Source organism: Macrobrachium nipponense, chromosome 1 (assembly GCF_015104395.2).
Source record: "Macrobrachium nipponense isolate FS-2020 chromosome 1, ASM1510439v2, whole genome shotgun sequence".
NCBI lineage: Eukaryota > Metazoa > Arthropoda > Malacostraca > Decapoda > Palaemonidae > Macrobrachium > Macrobrachium nipponense.
Genome location: NC_087200.1, coordinates 40,311,952 through 40,319,451, shown reverse-complemented (window position 1 = coordinate 40,319,451; position 7,500 = coordinate 40,311,952). Strand labels below are relative to the sequence as shown.

General features: G+C 36.5%; 1 long non-coding RNA gene across 1 annotated transcript in view; it reads left to right on the top strand.

Moving 5' to 3' along the window:
* Positions 1–4,945, top strand: part of LOC135220134 (uncharacterized) — a 6,839-nt gene extending 1,894 nt beyond the window's left edge. Inside the window, exon 2 of the long non-coding RNA XR_010315588.1 lies at positions 2,183–4,945. This is a non-coding gene — a long non-coding RNA (uncharacterized LOC135220134). The remainder of the gene's footprint in view (positions 1–2,182) is intronic.
* Positions 4,946–7,500: the final 2,555 nt, after the last annotated feature.

Sequence of the window (7,500 nt, the reverse complement as noted above, 5' to 3'; positions counted from 1 at the left end):
TATATATATATATATATACTCGGCTATCTCGCTTTTTCATTTTTTCCTTCGTGGCAAAAACCTTTATTTATACATAGCATCACGTTTTATATACTTCGTGATCAAGTTATTCATATATATATATATATATATATATATATATATATATATATATATATATATATATATATATATATATATACACACATACACACACAAACACGCGCGCACACACACACACACACACACACACACACACACACACACACACATATATATATATATATATATATATATATATATTATATATATATATATATATATATGTATATGTGTGTGTGTGTGTGCCACATACACTTTTACATGCTTCGTGTAATTTCAACAAAACCTGGTATACATATTATAGCTTTGCACCGGAGAAAGAATACAGTGGGGCTAAGACATCAATGGCACCAAAAGTGGGGGTGGGTGTGGCAAGAGAATGATTCTCTCTCAGCCTTTCTATATTGCCAGACTAAGAACATCACTAAATGCAGTCATCATTTTGAGGTAACTTTGCAAGAGAAATATCGTTGTCTTGTACATACAGATAACATTGTTGCACAGACTTTGAATTAGAACAGGACACTTTGAAAATATTTGTGCACTGATTTCGTGGAATGACCCATGTCAAAAATGATTGAGGATAATCGCCACTGTCTAATTGACTAACTTTTTAAATTTCTGGTACTAAGGCAAGATCGCCGATGCAGTATATGCTATAATTCAAATAAATTTAGGCTATAATGACAAGAACGTGGCGCTTTCGGCCATTCAGCACTTAAGGTAGTGAAAGTGGGAGTTGGAGTGGTTGGACAGGAAGAAGAAGGATTGCTAGAAAATAAAGGATATAAAGCACAAGGATTTAAGAATGGAACTGTTGAAAGAGATGACAGTTGCATTAAGAAGCATAATCAGAAAGGTTGGAAACAGAGATTGAAGTTGGAAGCGGAATAGAGGTAAAGTAAAGGACTAAAAAGTGAGTGCCGGTGGGCGCTGAAGGGACGATGCGAGCTACCTTTGGTAAAGCTTATGGTTCACCATGTGGGGGTGTATTGACGGCACACACCCGTTAAGCTGGTATCACACTAGTCATTTCTTGCTCGCGGTTTTGGCCAGCATCCAGCCGATGCTCGCGAGCAAAAGTGTTGTATCGTAACACTAAGACCTTGTGGTTTCGAGGAGCAGTAGGAAAAAGTAAATAAAACTGATCAGCTGATAACATCATGGCGCCCAGAATTTGTCGGACTGTTGCATGATGTGCTGCAGTGATTTGTTTTCTCGGAATCTTACATGAATGCAAGAATAACAAAAAACGTTTGTGGGTTCGAGAGTGGCTCAGGAGAAGAGAAGCCAAAAGTTCTGAGAGTATGTCCTATCAGCAGCAGCTATCTTGTTTGTTTACACTACGCAGTCGCTCGCGGTTCGTGCTCGCTGCTTCCCGTCTAGTCGGGAAGCGAAAATCTCGTGCTAAAATCTCCCGGTTTTCCATTTTCTGCGGCAACGGCTCACTGCTGGAGAAATAAAGGCCTTGTGTGAGGCCACCTTTACAGATACGATGTCATCTTGTACGATGAATTATTCCACATATTCATCATAGCATTGTGGAAATGAAAATAATGGGTCACACTTCACGCTTCAAAATAACAGGAATCTTTGAAGAGCAGGTACTTCTTTACACAATAACCCAAGATTCACGGCGCTTCCAAAGTGTAAGCTCTCTCTCTCTCTCTCTCTCGCTCTCTCTCTCTCAACAAAAGAAATTGTCAATTATAAATCTTTTTAGTATTAGTTTTCGTAACATAACGAGAATACACTATCACGAAAACCTCTGCAATTAGAATGGTATGTAAAATCTTATTGTTAGCTGGAACACGTAGATTATAAATTGAAAAAACATTGTGGTTCATTTCATCATTGCCAGGTGTTTATAAGCTCGTAGACATGAACCCATCTAAAAACTCTTCTCTTCTAGAGTAATTAGCCTTCAAGCATTTGACACCTTAGCACCAAGTAACAACCTTGTGTAACCACTTGATAATCTGTTTAATAAGACACGATCTTCTAGGAATAAGTAACATTGTTTTCTATTAGAGTTCTCTCGAAGAATTTTTTCTTCTTCAGAAAAGCTTCCTTCCTTTTCAAGAATGACTTCTCTTTTCAGCTACGTCTGCGAAAACCCGGCCTCTTAGCTTCCCTTCCAAGATCAACTAACTGTGCTGCTGTAGTGCCGACCCACAGGCACCTTCCAGCACTAGGACCCTAGTTTCAACCTGCTCAGGAGACAGAAAACCATGGACTGACCTTCCCCACAGGTATAAACACACCAAGGAGTGTAATTAGTATTCTTGCTACATATAGCTCAGCAGTATAATTTACAGAAATGTAGTTTGGCTACATATACCCGTAGCTCGGCAATGTGTTTTACAGGAATAGTACTCTGGCTACATATGGCTCGGCAATATGATTTACGGAAATAGTACTTTACCTACATATAACTCGGAAATATAATTTCCTGGAATAGTACTCTGGTTACATCTAGCTCGGAAATGTGATTTCCAGGAATAGTACTTTGGTTGCATATAGTTCAGCAACATGATATCCAGGAATAGTACTCTGGTTACATATAGCTTGGCAATATGATTTACAGAAATAGTACTCTGCCTACATATAACTCGGCAATATGATTTCCAGGAAAAGTACTCTACATACATGTAGCTAGGCAATATGATTTACAGTAATAATACTTAGGCTTCATATGGCTCGGCTATATGTTTTACAGAAATAGTACTCTGGTTACATAAAGTTTGGCAATATGACTTACAGGAATAGTACACTGCATACATTTATCTGAGTCATAGTTAATATCATGTGTGAAAAATTTCGGTTTTCGTGAGACACTGATTGAGTTGCACACAAATAAGTTTGATTTTACTTTCAAGTGAAGACTACCTTTATTTGATCTGCTAAGTAAGATTAAGCATTACAAATTGGTCTCTCGTTTAGTGGGTAAGGTTGATGAAGATACAATTACACGAGAGAAAATAATAGGAATGATTTTGAGAGTCAGTTATGACCATTTTAACTTGAAGCTTGCACGTAACTTAGCAGAAATAATTAGTAAATATGTTTCTAGTTTCCACTTCGAAAACTTGCGTTTTAAACTAAATTTTGGCAAATGACAGAATTTCAGAGGCCAGTAAAAATCGATAGAGATATTACACACGAATATTTGTGTAATATAAACGAAACCTGAATGCCTGAGTTTGCTAGGAAATGCAAGGTATGAAAGATACCTGAAGTTCCTTCTTAAATCACGACGCCACTTTTGTGAATTTTGTGACTAAAGATTCTGTTTTAGCTGTGACTTTCTGTCCTTTGTCCCCGTAGGGGCTTAGTGTCGTCAGTGTACCTCACGCGGTGCACCATAGGCATTACTTAGGGTTCTTTGTAGCGCCCTTTGTTCCCTAGCTGCAACCCCTTTCATTCCTTTTACTGTACCTCCGTTCATACCTTTTTTTCCAGCTTGCTTGTTAGTGCAACTGCTTTGAGGTTTCCTCCTGTGACACCTTTCAAACCTTTCTACTCTCAATTTCCCTTTCATCGCTGAATGACCTCGTAGGTCCCAGCGTTATGGATTGGTCCTAACCTCTATATTTATGTGCCTTGTCAATGTTGATGTAGCATGTGGGCATTGTATGACTTTTATTATCACGCTGTATTTTACTGTAGAGAGGGTTATAGTATATCATTAGTCCTGAATAGCCATATTCACAGAAGTAATGAGTCTGAATTTGTATATCCAGGCAACCCACATATATTTCACAATTTGTTTATTTTTATGCCGTTGAAAATCAGGTAAGAAATCAGTTTTGACATCAATGGTTTTAAGAGCATTACGTTTTTGTAACTCTTAATATATTGAAGATGAAATAGATGTCATTTGGAATATTGGCAAGATGAAAAAAAAATGAAGTATTTTGTGGTCATGAAAATAAGTATGTTCCACAAAAACTCATTCGTACTCCCATATTGTGACAACTTCAAAGATATTCCCATCAGATTGTAAACTTTGATGACAATGTTGCATTTACGAGCAGTAATAAAATATTTTTAAAAGTACTGATAAACAACTATCTTAACAGTACCAATGGGTGTGTACATCAAATGCCATGTAATTCTTGTAATAAATTTCAAGTAGGAAAACCTGAAGTATCACTGAAAAAGATAACTTGACAGTATGAAAAAATGCAAAGATACGCACAGCATGGTGGTGTAATTTTTGTCCATGTTTGAGATGATAGATAATCCTGCCATTAATTGCACAAGTAGAAAGTTAACATATTCTAATAAAATCTTGAAAAGAAATTAGTCGAGTCTAGTTTATGAAAGAAAGTTTTTATTAAAATATGAAAATCAGGCTAGCTTTGCCTAAATTTTAACTATTTACTCCGATAGGAATATGTGAAACTTGCCTATTTTGATAGCATAGTTAAGGTTGGTCCAGATAACCAAACGATTCGATTTTTATATTCCACAGAGAAATAATCCACAACAGGTGTCCTATAAAAATAAGGTTTATTAATGGCACGCCTTTCCCTGTCCAAAAGGCTCACCCTTCACTCTGCAAGTGTTATAGCAAACGTATTTTAACAGTTTGCATGTTTGTGTGTATTGTGGCTTGATCATCCTAAATATATAATATAGATTTATTATTTTGTGTAACAGTCTTTGAGTTAATATCTGAAATAGATTAATCCTGTCAGGACATATGTACTGTTTTTCATTTATATACTTATCATAATTTACAATTAAACTTCAAGTGTTCTTATGAATGTAGATATTGCCTCAATAGCACCTTCTCATAGTTTCCATATTGAGATAAGGCAAGATCTGTATTGATCGAAAATATAGTGGCTTAGTCAGTTATCTTTGTTTCATTTATGCTCCTTAAATACGTATATATATATATATATATATATATATATATATATATATATATATATATATATATATGTGTGTGTGTGTGTGTGTGTGTGTGTGTGTGTGTATGTGTGTGCGTGCGTGTGTGTGTGTGTATGTGTGTGCGTGTGTGTGTGTGTTTGTATGTGTGTGTGGTACTAGAACGGTGTTATTTGTGTTAGAATGCACATTGGAATTCCTCCTCCTCCTCCCCCTCGTCCTTCCTCATCTTCCCCTTTCCTCCTCCCTCCTCTTCCGTCTATCGCTATTTTAAACTATGAAATCTCATTAAAATACTTAGAAAATATTTAAAAGTACGTTTTAGTAAAATATCATCACTTAATACCAAATGGCAACACCACCTCTATTTTTGAAAAGGGGAGAGCCATTTCAACTCCGTTGAATCAAATAGCTCAGTTCAGTTTGAATGAATACATTTAAATTCTTCCCGGCGAACGATTGGTTTAACTCCCTCCCCCAAAATTCATTCAGCGGATACCGGACACCAGCATCTTCTGGGCTCCACCAGGGCATTTAAATCGCGTTTGGGGTTCACTGTAACGGGGCTGTCGATTGGCGGGAGTTTAAATGCCGTCTATGTTTTTAAGGCGCAAAGAAAGAAAGAAAAAAAAACTATTTTATGGCCAATTTATTCTGCAACTGCGGTGCGTATACTATACTGCTCACTACTCAACGGTAGATTGTGAGTTAATTTGGAAAAATCAATATATTTATTTTTCATTTTTTAACTTTTAGCTTCTTATAAGTATTTAAAAGGGCATGTACTTTTACTTAACATCAGACGGATCAAAGATTTAATTTCATTTTAATATCTAGAAGAAATTAATTTATTGAAGGTACAGAAATCGTTGATGCTTGTCTTCCGAAAACAACTTGAAGTTCTTTCACCCTGTTCGGTTACGTTTGCTTGAGTCCTTTGTACGTAAATTATTTTAATGGACAAACCAAAAGGGTGTTTGAAATACCATCTCGAATATAGGCCTAGTGTGTATATATAGTGTATATATATATATATATATATATATATATATATATATATATATATATATATATATATATATATAATCTACAGGCCTCTGTATAAATACTACATAGCAGAGTATGAATACTACATAGCTCCATCAGTAATAAGATCCCGCATTTGAAATTGAACACATACAAACAAATTATAACGAACAAAACTGTATATAAAGTTGTAAGCAAATATAAAGGTATTTAGATAATGAAGTCAATATAAGCTATTTCAGAGGAAGTCGAAAATGCGCTTGAACTCCAACCTAAGGTTGCATAGGGGCTGCTGTTGGCATAGACCAAGTATGGATCGATTGATTGATTTTTTTTTTATTATTCTATTTTATTTTGTTTTAATTTTTTTTTAATTTTTTTTTTTTTTTTTTTGAGATTGTACGAGTAACCTATAAATCAAGGTTTGGGAACATTGGGTATCAGGTCAATACCAGCCACATGGCAACTAAATGTAGCACACTAAATGGCAAAATGCACTTATATGGCTCAAATACGCCATCAATTATTTATATTTTATATATATTTTATTTACCACAAGGTTTCTTAGTGCTACCAGTTATTCAAATAAGCTTCACAGGACATGATAGCTTGATTTCATTTCAAGAAATCCCCGTGGAGGGTTAATGCCATCAGTTCACCTCACGCGCGGGCCACTGTAGGCATTACTTAAGATTCTTTGCAGCGTCCCTTTGGCCTCTAGCTGCAACCCCTTTCATCCCTTTAACTGTACCTCCTTTCACATTCTTTCCTTCACTTACTTTCCACCCTCTTCTAACAATTGCTTCATAGCACAACTGAGATGTTTTCCTTCTGTTACACCTCCGTTACATTTCACTGTCAATTTTCCCTTCAGCGCCGAATGACCTCATAGGTCCCAGCGCTTAGCCTTCGGCCTAATTTGTATATTCAACTCATTTCAGGAAATCAGCTCAGTATTTCATTCATGCAGTAATAAGGAAGATTTCAGTGATTTTATTGAAAATGTTAACGCCCAATAAAGTTGGATTTACAGCGATGGTCGTATACCCGCTGAACTAAAGTTACTCGGGAACCCGCCCCCCCCACCCCCCACCCCCCCACTCCCTCTCTCTCTCCTCTCTCTCTGATATTTGTTAATTTACGTGTGAATAGAAACGAACACTGGATAACTTTTGTCTAGATAAGGCATTAAACTAGCGAATAGGTGAGGGTGGTGGCTACAATATATCTAGATCACAAATGACCAACGGAAACGATGTTCAGTAATCAAACTTTGGGCCGCGAGCTTGTGAGACGACTGTTGAACTTCAATAGCAGCATATTCTTTAGCAAAAATCCGCTGCAGTTGACTTACAACTCATCCGCGGAATGAAAAGTATCCTCGTGGGATAATTTCAATGTTTGTGGAGCAAAGGGACACATGGACTGAGCTCGTAAGCCTTCAGGGAAAGTGTTTACGCTCTTCATTTATGAGCTGAAGAAGATGCACTGATG